The following is a 15,383-nucleotide window of genomic DNA, read 5'->3' as shown; positions in this document are numbered from 1 at the left end:
GTGACAAAGCTGTTGAAGCGGTGATGGAGGAAAGGGGACAGGGATATGACCTAGTGATCAGGAAGCTGCGTCTACTTCTAGGCTGCAGGTGTGAAGGGGGTGGTGGGGAGGGGGTGCTGTGTAGCAATAAAAAGGCCATCAGTACCCTGGCTGGAGGCAACACCCCATGCACGCACACCTGCACCCACCTTCTGGTCTGGTGCAGGGGTCTCCCTCGGCTACTCTAGCTAGAACCTGGCCAGCAAGGGAGCAGGGGTATATGTGGCTTCCAGGCTTCTAGCCTCAGCAGTGTGTGGTAGGCAAATAATGACTCCTGTAAAGATATCTACATCCTAATCCCCAGAACCTGTGGATAGGCTGGGTCACACTGCAAGAGGGAATGAAGGCTGCAGATAGAATGAACCTTTCTAATCACCTGACTTTAAAGTAGGGAGGTTATGCTGGATTATCTGCATGAATCCAATATCCTTGAAAGTGGACAAGGAGATCAGAAGAGAGCCGTCAGAGAGCAACGCGAGAACTCATCCAACACCATTGGCCTTGAGGCTGGAGGAAGGCGGATGAGCAAGTGCCTCTGGAAGCTGCAAACGGTGGGGCTCCCATTCTCCCCTGCAGCCTCCAGGGAGGGATGCATGTTGATTTGAGCCCAGTGAGATGTGTGCTGGATTTCTACTGTACAGAACTGTAAGCTAGTCACTTTGTGTTGTTCCAAGTCACTACGTCTGTGGTACGGTTAGGGTTAGAGTTGGGGTTTGGGTTATCACAGCAGCCACAGAAAAGAGGGGTCACCAAAAGAGAGGCTGCCTGCGATGGGAAAGCCATGGACCCAGGACCCTGCATTACTGGAGCCAGGTCTCTCTGTTCTAGGGGCCCGGAGACTCAGAGGTGCTAGTATTAGCTCTGCTTTATAAATTAAGAAACTGAAGGGCAGAGAGGTCCAAAAAACCTGCCTCAAGCTACACAGCATTCTGTGGCGGTTCTGGGATTTGAACCCAGGCAGCCTGACTGTGGGGCTGTATTCTCGTCCACTCCCTAACACTGCCTGTTGCACGATATGCTAGGTGTTGTGTAACTTATATAGCAAAATACTAGAAACAATCTCATTGTCTAACACTAGGGTTAAGTATTAATAAATTATCATAAGGCATCAACTCATTGGGTTTTATGAAGGCTTTCAAAATAAATATGAGCACCATGGGAAAATACTGACAACGTGAAATGAAAACAGCAGAATGCAGAATCATGCTTACCTTATGATTACGTGATGACAATATGGCAAGGCCTGAAGCAGGATCACGAGGAAACAGAGACCTCTATGAGGGTGGTAGGAGCAAGCAGCCCACGTGTCCTGTGATCCCCTGCAAATGAAGGTGGCACCGTAGTTAGCAGCATGGGATGCTCAGAGAACAGAGGGAATTTGTTGCCGGACGGACGGACCAGGTCCACCAGACACCACCTACATTCTGTAACTTCTTAGAGCCACTGTGTGTCATGTACAATGGGAGTCATAACACCACCAGGTTCACAGAGTTGCGGTAGGCATCAAATGAGACCATGTTTGCGAAGATGTGGTGTTTCTATAAACCTTAGCTCCCCCTGTGTCTCCCTGGCTTTTAAGGTTTTTTTGTTGTTGTTGTTAACATTATAACATTTTTAAAAACTAGTCCTCCAAGGTTTATTTTGGAGGATTTCCGAGACTAACTCAGGGGGAAACAGTGATGAAGAGGCCCCAGTGGCCATGATGCCCATGGACCCGTCTCCAGTTCTATTGAGAAGGAGAGGCTGCAGGTGTTTAAAACGCACAGTGCTGATGCATTTGACGCAGGGCGCTCCTGAGGTCATCGCCATGGTCTCAATAACAAATGCCCATCATCCTGATAGTGTCCTGGGCCCTTGTCAACCCCCCTTTTCATCCCCTGCCCAATTCCCAGGCAACCCTCATCTGCTTTCAGTCAAACCGGTGGCTTCTAATCAGCAATGTTCATTTGTCGTCAGGGATGGGCACTGTCAGAGTTTATACCTTTTTTTGTAATGAAATAGGAATGAAATCATGTCATTAAGCACTGATGGGACAAGGCAATTTAGCTACCACTGGGTTGCATATTCATAGCTGAGCCCTAATTAAATAACTGTCAAAACAACTCCTTTTCAATATCTCCTCCGGTGTGATGTGTACGCAGATAACCAGCAGACGGGTGGGCAGCTCGCAACTCTCCCAGCTGTCCCTTGACAGGTATTAGACATCCAGGTGGAGCCTGTCTGCTTTTATTCATGACCCCAACGCTGGGTAGTGCTATCCCTGCTGATGAGCGCAGGTGCCCTGATTTCTGATTTCCACCTCTCTCCTTCCTCTTCCCTGGCCTTTCCTTCCTCCTTCTGCTGCAGCTCCCCTGCCGTGGAACATTCGAAAGCCCTCATGCATTCAGCGTGTCTCACTCTATTTAAACGGGGATGGGAAAGAGCAGCTCTCTTTTTGAACTGTTTTGTGCTAGTCTGACCCTTCTAAGATCAGAGACGGTCCAACTCCAGGGGGCTTGAGGCCGTGTCTCTGGGTATTGCTGTGGCTGGAGCGATGTGCAGAGAGGCCTTTCCAGGACCCCCCTTCCCCAGTTTATCTGAAGCCAGGTGGGGTGAGAGGTGGGTGTGCATGCAGACTGTGACCCTGGTTTTGAGCCTCACATTAATCCTAACTACGCCTCACTATTGTGTATAGTGCTGCAATAAACATACGTGTGCATGTGTCTTTATAGCAGCATGATTTCTAATCCTTTGGGTATATATCCACGAATGAGATGGCTGGGTCAAATGGCATTTCTAGTTCTAGATCCTTGAGGAATCACATTAGGAGATATACCTAATGTAAATGACGAGTTAATGGGTGCAGCACACCAACATGGCACATGTATACATATGTAACAAACCTGTGCGTTGTGCACATGTACCCTAGAACTTAAAGTATAATAATAATAATTTAAAAATCCTAACTACGCCTTTCTTCCTTCTTCCTCAGAAACCCATGTGGTCCCTAAAACAGGTCTTACTCCATTTTTTAAACCAAAAACTATGAAGCCCCAGACAGGTTATGCACATGGCCAATGACACAGCTGTTAAGATCCCACATCGGCCGACTCCCGTTCCCAGGTTTTCCAAAACCCAAAATGTCCCAGTAACAGCTGACACTTACATGCCATTTACTTTGTGGGCCCCTCTTGAATTTCATGAAACCCAAGGAGCAACTAGAAGATCCCAGGGGGCACTACTGGACTCTTGTCTCATGTAGAAGCACAGAGGAAGTTTACCTCTTCTGTCCCTCTGACATGAATGTTCTTGAACTGGGCCTGGGTCCAGGTGACTGAAGATGTTGCTAAGTGTTAAGAATGCATTACTTTCAATGGCAAAAACCACAATTACTTTTGCATTAACCTAATAAATGTTACGCACTCTAAACCTTATTGTATATATTATTGTAATAAAAATTGAATTAATTAACATTTATAAATAACATTTAAATATATTAACACTTAATATTAATATCTACTGTTAATATTTGATACAATCAATGTTTTAAATTAATCATTAAATCTCTAATGAATAGATATTTATATTTGCTGAGCAATAACTTGATCATTGGTGAAGCTGGTGGTGGGTACGTGATAGCCTATTCACTATTCTCCCAATGTTTAAATATATTTGAAATTTTCCAGAGTAGGGGTTGAGAAAAAATTAATGCGACAAGCCTTTCTTCCTTCCCCAAGGACACATAAAAGTCTTAGAGCTTGTGGCTGCACCATCTTTTCTCACTGGTGTGTCGTAGAAGGACTTGGAGGCCCCGGACAGATGTCCAGATGGTGGGTTCAAGTTCTGCTTAGTTTTCACACCCACACACATATTCACTCACTCCATTTCTATGGTGAAGTTCAACTTGTTGGTTTCCGTTTTTAGGCCCTGCATTTTTCTTATTTGGTCGGCTTAGAGGGACAGAGAAGGAAAGAGCATTTCTCATCCCGGAAGCTTGAGGGAGGTGAGGAGCCTTATTCAGCCCACCTCGTCTGGGAAGCCTTCTGGGAGGACCTGAAATCTGAGGAGGGCTTTGAGCTGTTTTCTGCAGAGACAGGAGGCTGTTCCCAGAATCCGTAGGCAGAGCCTGTGCAGGCACAGATGCTGCGGCAGAAGGAGGAGGCCAAGGGGACACAGGCCTGAGCGCCACTCTTTGCTGCGTGAGACTATGGCAGATGCATCCATTCACATAACAGCCACCCAAGCCAACGCCAGATGCTGGGACACAGGGAAAACCAAGGACTTGATCCTGTGCTCACAGACTCCAGAGCTCTGGGGCAGGCAGCATCATAAACAGCTAGACTAGCGTGATGGCATTAGGGGAGCAGGAAGCCCAGGGAGGTGTGTGAGGACTGCAGGAGGCAGGCCATGCGCCGGAGGGGCAGGCGTCCTGAGAGACCAGAGGGGGTGAGACCAAGGGTCAGGGGTGGCGGGAGGGTGGATTCTAGGAAGAGGGTGAAGAAGAAATGAAAGATTGGAGGTGAGAGAGCTCCATGGGTTTCGGCTTCAGTTCAACTGCAGTGTGGAGTAGTGGTGGGCGGGGTGGGGAAAAGGATCAAGAGATGAGGCTGGACAGTTACAGGGGCTCATCATAGTATAGCCCATTTGAGAACACACACATAAACTCTGTTTTTATCCCGGCAGCATAGAGGAAAAATAATGGAAGGGGCTAGATTGCAGGCCAAGGAGGCCAGTTGGGCAACTGTCGTAGAATGAAGAAGGAGACGAGGCCATGGCCCCAGGAAGCACGGGCAGTCACCAGTGTGCACAGGCATTGTCGAAGCCCTGGAGGTGGCTGACAGTTCCCACTCTGGGACAACTCTGACAGCATTGGCTGGGTACTGAGAGGAATCATGCTGAAAGTCACAGCTGGACTATTCACAATAGCAAAGACAGGGAATCAACAACCCAAATGGCTGTCAAGGGTAGACTGGATAAAAAGAACATGGTACGATACACCATGGAATACTACGCAGCCATCAAAGAATAAGATCATGTTCTTTGCAGGAACATGGATGGAGCTGGAGGCCATTATCCTTAGCAAACTAACACAGGAACAGAAATCCAAACACTGCATGTTCTCACTTATAAATGGGAGCTAACTGGTGAGAACACATGGACGCATAGTGTGGAACAACACACACTGGGGCCTGTCGGAGGGTGGAGGGTGGGGAGGGAGAGGATCAGGAAAAATAACTAATGGGTACCAGCCTTAGTACCTAGGTGATGAAATCATCTGTACAACAAACCCCTGTAACACGAGTTTACCTATATAACAAACCTGCACATGTAGCCCTGAACTTAAAATAGAAGTTTAAAAAGTGAGAAAGTCACAGCTGGGTGATAAAGCTTCACTGGCATTGCAGGACAGTTCTCCTGGGCCTCAGACTAACCCAGTTCTCCCCCTCTCTCACTTGTAGTGCCTGAGAATTACTAGAATGTGCTGGAGTACAACATGTTCTGGTTAGATAACGGGGGACTAACCAGAACAGACTGGCTCTGTCCGAGTCTCCCCTGGAGACAGGAAATTCTTCAACACTTTAGCCCAGCAAGTCATGCACTCTAGGGTATAAAACCCAAGGCAGCTTTGGGCACTTGGAGACAAGACTCCATCCACCCAGGCAGCTTTCCCGAGCCTCAGGGGAGCAGCTCCTCATGAATCCCAGGCTTCTGTTGTCTTTTGCTTCCTATCTATAAGAAATAAATCCACTTCATTTAACCTGCTGCATGTGTGGGAGTTTCTATCTCACAAAACTCAGACAAGTTGGTAACCAGTGCACAGTAACCCTCCTTCACAGAGGTTAAAGGGAGAAGGTTCATCAATGATGATTCTGAAAACTCATGGTTCCAAGACAAGTTAGAGGCTAAGACCACCAAGAACTTACAGCAGGCCAGACATGGTGGGTGGCTCATACCTGTAATCCCAGCACTTTGGGAGGCTGAGGCAGGCAGATCATCTGAGGCCAGGAGTTCAAGACCAGGCTGGCCAACGTGGTGAAACCCCGTCTCTACTAAAAATACAAAAATTAGCCAGGCATGGTGGTGCATGCCTGTAATCCCAGCCACTTGGGAGGCTACGGTGGAAGAATTACTTGAACCTGAGAGGCAGATGTTGCAGTGAGCCAAGATTGCACCACCGCACTCCAGCCTGGGCAACATAGCAGGACTCCATCTCAAACAAAACAAAACAAAACAAAACAGAGAGAGAAAGAGAAAACTTCCCACATGCTGCTGGGGGGTTAGGGGATGTTAGATGCTCCCCAGCTGTGCTCCATGCAAAACCCCACCTTGCCCACTTATCACACTGTGTTGCCATTTGTATTCACTGGTCTGTCTGTGCCCTCTGCTAGCCTGGACTCGCCAGAGGGCAGGGAGAGTGCCTGAATCTCCATCATCCAGCACAGCCCTGGGCATAGCGCATGTTTGTTTAGCCTAAGTCTCTTCTGGCTGCTCACCCCAAAGAGCTCACGTAGGTCATTCTACCCATGCTGAGACTGGGAGAGGCAATTGTAGGCACAGGTCATATTTCAAGTATGAAAAAATGTTTCTTTATTGGCTCCCTAGGGTCTAGTCCTGCACTCAAACCTCGAGTGCTTCATTGTTTCAAATTTCTTCTAGGATTAAGCTGGTTCGTTAAATCTGTTATTATGATCCCAGGACACAACAAACCACGAGAAGCTTATGGCTTCATCAATCTATCAGACACCCTCCCACCTCCAGGCCTTTGCCTGTGCAGTCCTTTCCGCCAGGACAGCCTTCCGCCCCCAGCCTGTGTGGGTGGCTGGAACATTCCTAGTCATTGATATAGTTTGGTTTGTTTGTTTTGGTTTTGGATTTGGTTTTGGTTTTGGTTTTTGAGGCAGAGTCTTGCTCTGTTGCCCAGGCTGGAATGCAATGACAGGACCCTGGCTCACTGCAACCTCTGCCTCCCAGGTTCAAGTGATTCTCCTACCTCAGCCTCCCAAGTAGCTGAGATTACAGGTGCACACCACCACGCCTGGCTAATTTTGTATTTTTAGTAGAGACAAGGTTTCACCATGTTGGCCAGGATGAACTCAAACTCCTGATCTCAGGTGATCCGCCTACCTCAGCCTCCCAAAGTGCTGGGATTACAGGCATGAGCCACCGCACCCGGCCACTCATTGATATAGTTTGGATGTATGTCCTTGCCCAAGTCTCATGTTGAAATGTCATCTCCAGTGTTGGAGGTGGGGCCTAGTGGGAGGTGATTGGATCATGGGGGCAGATTTCTCACAGATGGTTTAGGACCATCTCCCTTGTACTGTCCTTGTGATAGGGAGTGAGTTCTCGGGAGCTCTGGTCGTTTAAAAGTGTGTGGCTCCTCCCCGCCTCATTCTCTCGCTCCTGCCATCCTGTGGACTGCCTGCTCCTGCTTCACCTTCCGCCATGAGTAAAAGCTCCCTGAGGCCTCCCCAGAAGGAGATGCCACCACACTTCCTGCACAGCCTGCAGAACCATGAGCCAATTAATTAAACCTCTTTTCTTATAAATTACCCAGTCTCAGGTATTTCTTTACAGCAGTGTGAACGAGAATGGCCTTATAATAGACTCATCTTCCAGATGAAACATCTCTGACCCCAAGGCAGCCTCAGATGCTCCTCCACCTTTGCTCCCTTCTGTGGATCGCGGGCCAGCACCGGGCTTGAGAGTGTGGTCTTCCTATCAGACCACCTGGATGCAAAGCATGGCTCTGCTGCTTCCTACCTGTGTGACCTTGGCTAGGCTACGTAACCTCTCTGTACCTTCATTTTCTTCTATATCGAATGGGCATAATACTAGAACTGATTTCATAGGATTCTTGAGAGGAGTTCATGATAGGACACATGCAAAGCACCTGGAATGTTGCCTGGAAACATAGTGTTCAGTGAACGTCAACTGTGATCACTTATACACACCATTGCACCGTAGGCTCCTAGAGGGCAGAAATTCCATATTATCACTGAACGCTTTCCAAGGAGTGTGCTGAATGATTACATAAGAGAAAGAGAAGGAAGGGAACAGACAGGAGTTATCAAATCTGGCATCTCAGATACATAATTGTGCCTAAAGCAACAAGGCAATTTCAGTACCTTAAATGTAGAATAAATGTCAGAAACAATAACAGGCATTGGCCTTGACCTTGACTGAGCCTGCTGGTGAGTTGCAGTCACGGTCTGTTGTGGGACACTTGGGACTGGAACCAAGCAGAGTCTGAATGCATTACTGGTGAGCAGAAGAAGCCTGGTGGGTGGAAGGCGTGTGGATCTCACAGGTGGGGCTTTGGGTTCCTGCTCCTTTACTTACGAATTGAGTCGACTGGGGCAAGTTACAGAAACTCTCTTAGCCTCAGTTTCCTCCCAGGGATGATCCACCTACTCCTGTGGATCCAAAGAACCATACTGATTCCCATAGTAAGTGCCTAGGTATTCGGGAAGAAACGAGGTGCTCAATACCTGCTCCCCCTCCATACATAGCTCCCAAAACTCTATTTACTCTTCAAAATTGGAAAGTCTTAAAAAATTCATGAAACCTAATGGGTGTGCTCTGGAACAATCCTCAGTTCCCAGACATCAGTGAAACTTACGCTCAACTTACATCAGCTCAAGTGACAGCTGATGACCTGTGGTCAACCCCACTCCAAACCCCAGGAACCTGTGACAATGGCACTTGGAAGGTGACTGTGAGGTATTCATTGCACATCTAAAAGGAGGCTTCAGGGCCAGGAATGGAAGATTGCTGTATCCAATCTCAAATGCAGAGCAGCGCAGCATGGCTGTGGTAGACCGATTATCAGTGCCGGAACTGAAAAATAGAATTTACCCAAGTTCGCTTTGTTTTCCCCAACCTGAAAATAAACTAGTCTCCATGGAGCAAACATCTCATAAATTAAACATGTGGAATTTTCCTTCTCTTCAGTTCAAAGATCTTATTAACAAGGGTGCTCAAAATGATTTTTAAAATAATCAAATAGAAGTCTAAATTATTGCTTTACATTATTTTTTCCAAGTGTTGGAGGATACCAGATGGCTTGTAGGAATAAGGGATTCTGCAACCACCCTTTTATTCTTGTTAAAAAAAAAAAAAAAAGTGAATTATGAGTGGCCATGAATATTCTGGCTCAGGAACTCAAGCTTTCTAACAGTAATTACTGGCCAAGGGATAGAAAAATCAATCGAACGGAACAGAGAACCCAGAAGCAGGCCTATAGATTACATACCTAGCATATGACAAAGATGATATTCCAAATCAGTAGGAAAAAGACAGACTAATCAACAAATGGTATTGCTACAATGGGCTATCCACTTAGAAAAAAATGAAGATGGCTCCCTACCTCCCAGGTAAATTCTGGGTGCATTAAATATCTAAACATATGTCTTTAAACATGGCGAGAAAGACTATGATCTTTAAAAGTAAAATAAGCCAAAGTAGCCATTTAGGGGTTCAAAATGAGGCCTCTCTGATGTCCAAGCCTGCGTCTCCCTAATGTTCGGAAGGGGATTTTCTTCCGTGGGCTTTCACATCTTTTGATGACAAGGTACAACATTTTGGTTCTTACATCAATGTCGCTTCTCACCACCACCCCCCACTCTAAGCCAAATAGCAAGATGGAAGAGCGAAAATAGAAATTACTAAGACCTTTGGCAAGAAACCAAGCTCCAGCCCCCACTTTTCTATATAGTCAATTTCAGTGCTTCTTAGGGACGTTTCAAATCCTTCTGGATGAGAGGAAATAGGAGGAAGAAAAACAAGGTTGTACCAAAATGAGAAAACATCTAAGATGTGCCTGCTAGATTGAGGCTTACGATAAATGCTACTTAAAGAGAAATAATGAAAACCAGGTAAATGACAAAGGCTTCCAGGAGGGATGACGACGGCTCAGGAAGATGAGGGGGAAATGAAACAAGCACAGATGAAAGGAAGCTTTGCAGAGAGACAGAAGGTGGAGAGGGAAGGAAGGAAGCCTTTGTGTGTTTTTTTGATCTCAGAGAGAGAAAAAAAATAATCAACACCTAAAAACATACCCAACAGATAAAGACTCAGAATAGAACAAGAAAGATGAGCTTCAAAAGGAAATTTGTTTGTATGAATGAAAAAGCATTTAATGGGCTTCAATGCTTCAGATTTGCCCATTGAGCCTTTATGCCTCTCCACAGCTCTGCAGTGCTGCCCTCATTATTTTTATTTATTTATTTATTTGTTTATTTATTTATTTATTTATTTATTTTTATTTATTTATTTTGACACAAGGTCTCACCCTGTTGCCCAGGCTGGAATGCAGTGATGCAATCTTGGCTCACTGCAGCCTCAACTTCCCAGGCTCAAGTGATTCTCCCACCTCAGCCTCCTGAGTGGCTGGAACTACAGGCACACACCACTGAGCTTGGCTAAGTTTTGCATTTTTTGTAGAGACAGGGTCTTACTATATTGCTTAGGTTGGTCTCGAACTCCTGAGCTCAAGCATTCTCCCACCTCAGCCTCCCAAAGTGCTGGGATTACAGGCGTGAGCCACCCCACTCTTATTCTTTACAGAGGGAGAGAAGAGGCCTCTGAAAGGTCAGGAGAGCTGTTCAGGGTCACACAGTTACTAACCAAAGTTTCTGGGACGCAGACCTGAGCTTCTGACTTCATAGATGGGACCATTGCTATCACTTTACAGCTGCAGAGTTTAAAATTAAAAGCCAGGAAAAAGGGGAAGTCAGGAATTGGAGAGTAGAACTAAATAATGTGGTTCCCTTGGAGGAGCAAGAGGGACTCCAAGGATCTGTAGCCCTCCAAGGAGGAAAAGCCGAAACCTAACTCTGGGAATTCAGTACTTCAAAGCAAATGTTACGTATTTGCTGGCAGGGTTTCTATTTTTAAAAGAAAACTTTTATTCCAGAAAACTTGTAATTAAAGCCCTTACAAGCAGTATCCATGACTGCATTCCAGTTGCCCAGGGAAATGCCCACCTCCCAGCTCAGCCCAGGCAGCAGGCTCTGAGGGGCTTCCCCACCCAGAACCGTGGAGACAGTATTTCAACGAAGATAAAGAGCCTCAACATTTATTTTTAAGAGATTTTAAGGTGGCATTCCCAAGACCAAATGCCGCTGCTTTTTAACCGTGTTGTCCCAAATCCATCTTCAGAAGGCAAGGAGATCCTGCAGAAACAGCTCGCTCATGAGCACTGGAGAGCAGGGGGTTTGTCTGATTCGGCCCAGTTCTCTGTCTACACAGCAGGCACCCTGTGGTTTCAGACCAAACAGCAAGGGCTTGAGTGGAGAGCAGTTTTCAAAATCAGAGAAAAGCTCAGTCAGATGACTGAATTTTGAGCTGAGCCCAAAGATCAACACATTTCTTTTCTGTTGGGATCAGACCCCACCTTCTAAGCAGGGTTCTGCTCAAGGAATCCTGCAGGTCTCTGGATAGAGCAACTGGGGAATACTGGGAAGAACACTGGATTTGGAGTCAGACTAACTGGGGTGCAAACTCCAGCCTCTGATTTGCTAGCACCAGGCTCGCATATGTGAATACCTTCCTGTCTGAGACTCAGTTTCTTTCCTGGTAAAATAATGCAATTTATAAATTACCCTGAAACTGGGTAATTTATAAAGAAAATGAATTTATTTCTCCCAGTTGGGATAGAGAGAGCTATGAAAAGCAAAAGTTACATAACAGGTGCTTAATAAGCATTAATCTCTGTGGGGTAGGTGATAGAGTCTGAAGCTCTGCATTTAAATTCTGTTTTGCCCCTTGCCCACTGTGTGACCCTGGCCAAGGTTCTGACCTCTCTAGACCTTAGTGCTCATCTGTGTAAGAATGGGGCCAATAGTCTCCAGCTCACACACCTCCTGGGGAAGTGAGAGGAGAGCATGAACAAGACCTGCATGGTGGGGCTTCCACGTTTCTGCTTTCCAATGTGCAACATCCAACCCACCTATTGAGAAAGGAATTGACAAGGAATGGCTTACTTTTGTATTCGTCTGTTCTCGCACTGCTAATTGGCTCACAATTCCACAGGCTGCACAGGAAGCATGCTGGGGAGGCCTCAGGAAACTTAAAATCATGGTGGAAGATGAAGAGGAAGCAAGCACATCTTACCATGGCAGAGAAGGGAGACAGCGCGAAGGAGGAAGCACTACACATTTTGAAACAACCAGATCTCGTAAGAACTCACTCACTATCATGAGAATACCAAGAGGGAAGTCCACCTCCGTGATCCGGTCACCTCCCACCAGGTCCCTTCTCCAACACTGAGGATTACAATTTGACAGGAGATTTGGGTGGGGACACAGAGCCCGCTTTCCACGGCTGGCCTCTCTGGGGTAGAAGAGGGAGGACCAGAGAGGTTTCCTTATGTGAGGGCCTGTGGCTTCTCTGGCCCAACCTGAATGTGTAGAAGTGCTCTCTGTGTTGCTATTGCTCTTGCTATTTGCATGCCTGGGTTCCCATGAAGATCTTAAGGGACTCTCTCTCCGCTCCTCCCAAAATAGTTCCTATGGCTCCAGCTCAGTCTCTTTAACCCCAGGGATGGTCCTGCAAGCAGAGTCAGGCACCAGCCATACAGCTCAGGCCTAGACACCTTCCTCTGAGTCTGCTGAATGCACATTGGCTCAAGTAGCCCTGCTCAGCGGTGGAGATCCAGGCCGTGCCACCGTCTCCCCATCATACCCTGCCAGCTCTTTGCTTCTCTCTTCCTCCTGCTCACAGTGTCAGATCAGACCAGCCAGCCACATCTGAACAGATGCCCCCAGAAGGCAGAATGCAGTCTCCCCTGCCTGCAGGCATCCCTGGAATTTACAAATGATTCTTGTAGAGACCCCTTCCCTTGGTTTTGGGGAGGAAAACCTGTCAGTTCTCAGAAAGAGCAGGTGACTTCTTGCTGTGTGGAAAATCTCAGGGGGCATACAGTCCAGGCTTCAGGTCTGCCCAGAGCAGACATGGCTGTCAGCTCCTCCACCACCTGGCTCGGGAAAAGACGGGGAGATGGTTGGCCAGGAAAGGCTGCATCATGCATCTGGAGGCTACGGAGCACCATCACATAGTGGTCCCCGGTTCCCTCTCCAGCCACACAGGCCTCCCTGTCTCCTTCATCCCCCAGGCTGGCTGGGCTGGGCAAGGAATCCCATCTTCACAGACCCACCTCCTTTTTCTTCTTCCTCACAGATTTTTAACTTCTGTTCCCCAGCATTCATTTTTTTTCCTTCATTCATTCCACAAATATCAAGGGAGTACTTATACTGAATTAAGTTTTCTGTTGGGCCTTGAGAATATGGTGAGCAATAAATCGTGCATCTGCCCTCAAGCCCAGTGGAGGAAACAGATAGATGGTAGAACAAACCAGCAAATGGCAGGCTGCCCCCCTCATTAGAGGGAGAAAAGAAAGATAGTAGAATTTAATCAGAACAATCACATCAGAGATGGGACCCATTTCACCAGGTATCAAAGAGACAAGCCATCAACAACTATGCTATTCCTCTGGGATGGCAGCCAGGCCAGCCAGGCAGGAAAGAGCCTAAAACTCTACCACTGGGGTCTATTGTTCCAAAAAGGGGCAAACCCAGAGCCAAACGGAGACACAGCCCTTCCTTGTTCTGAGGTTAGACCATGGTGCCTCAAGAAATATGAATGTGTGCCCTTGGTAAGGTGTGCTCACTTCTAGCTGACTTTATTAAGCAAGTCAGCTACCACTTTCTCTAAGGAGGAAATGGAACCAGAACTGGAACACTCACATTTCCTTCTGCCCATGGACCTAGAGCCAACCACCCCAGCCTGCCACACCTGAGCGTCTAGGTGGAGAAGAGCTGGAGATGAAAGAGACAGGTCAGGCATCAGGGGAGCACCTGCTGGTGAAGGGTTGTCTCAAGGCAGCACAGGGTACAGTCAGGTCACCAGCACAGCAGTGGTCCTGCTTCAGCCTTGCCGTGCCCTCTAGGCTTTGCCTCCTCTCCTTTGGAAAGAAGAGTGTGCCTCACCTTGTAATCCAGTGGTACTGACCTGGTACAAGCTGATGGGGCAGGGGCCAGCGTGCGCTTGGGATGGGGCTGTCATCCTTGCAAACCTCAGCAGAGGACAGACTGATTGATGGAGCATGTTTCCACTGTCTTAGCCATTTTCTCTTGCTTATAACAGAATGCCTGAAATTGGGTAATTTATAAACAAAAGTAACTTATTTCTTACAGTTCTAGAGGCTGCAGTGTCCAAGGTCAAGGGGCTGCATCTGGCAAAGGCCTTCTTGCTGGTGGGGACTCTGCAGAGTCCTGAGGCAATGCAGGGCATCACATGGTGAAGAGGCTGAGTGTCCCAGCTCAGGTCTCTCTCCTCTTCTTACAAAGCCACCAGTTTCCCTCTCATGATAACCCATTGCAAAAGAAAAATAAAACCCTAAGTCCCTCAACTGATGGAACAAACCCCCTGTCAGCCAAGGGGACTGAAGGAAAACTTAAAAAGAACTGAGCTCCCGGCCATGACAGGACAGGAGGTTAGACCCGCCCCTTTCTACTCCTTCACTGGCCACCTTTCTTTCCTTAGGGATAAACAGAAACCAACCCTTTTGAAAGATTTGCTCTGCTGCTGTGGTCCACCACCCTCCTGATACCCACCCTCCATTCTGCAGTTTTAACACAGCACCAGACCAGCATTCCTTTTTGATAAGAGACCACTGGCCATGGAACGGTTCTGTTCAGTCTGCAGAGCTGTGTGCAGAGGGTCTTCGTGTCCCTGCTTCACCTTTCGACGTATAGGGCCTAATTGTAACACATTTAAATGTTTCTCCCTCTCCATCAAGAAGGGAACATGGGACGTGTGTAACATACACGCTGGCTTACTATGCATGTGCCCATCTCCCTCTTGTGAATATTCATAGCTCCCCCTATAGCCTGCTGAATAGGTATACTTAGCTCAACCCTTCAGCAGAAATTTCTGTCTCGTAACTTCCTCCCTAAAGGGATTGCTTTTCCATTCAGCTGGAGGCTCCACTTTCTGCCTGCAGGTCGTGGTACCCTCATTTAGAAATAAAGCCCTCCTTTCTAAATTTATAGATTTTGTGACTTTTTCAGTTCACACCATGATTCCATCAATCCATGAATGGGCTAATCCATTCATAAGGGCAGAGCCTCATGATCCAATCACCTCTCAAAGGTTCCAATTCTCAACACTGAAGATCAAATTTCAACACAAGTTTTAGCAGGGACAAATATTCAAACCACAGCATCCACCATCCCCAGCCCTCTGTGGATGGTGGTGTGGGGTCATCTTTGTTAGAGGCAGCCATGGAGGACTCTTCCCCCAGGACCCTGATGAGACCTCAGGTTCTAGGGACAAAAAGACTCCAAATCAAAATTGTCCTC

Source organism: Symphalangus syndactylus, chromosome 18 (assembly GCF_028878055.3).
Source record: "Symphalangus syndactylus isolate Jambi chromosome 18, NHGRI_mSymSyn1-v2.1_pri, whole genome shotgun sequence".
Classification (NCBI taxonomy): domain Eukaryota; kingdom Metazoa; phylum Chordata; class Mammalia; order Primates; family Hylobatidae; genus Symphalangus; species Symphalangus syndactylus.
This window is presented reverse-complemented; position numbering follows the sequence as displayed.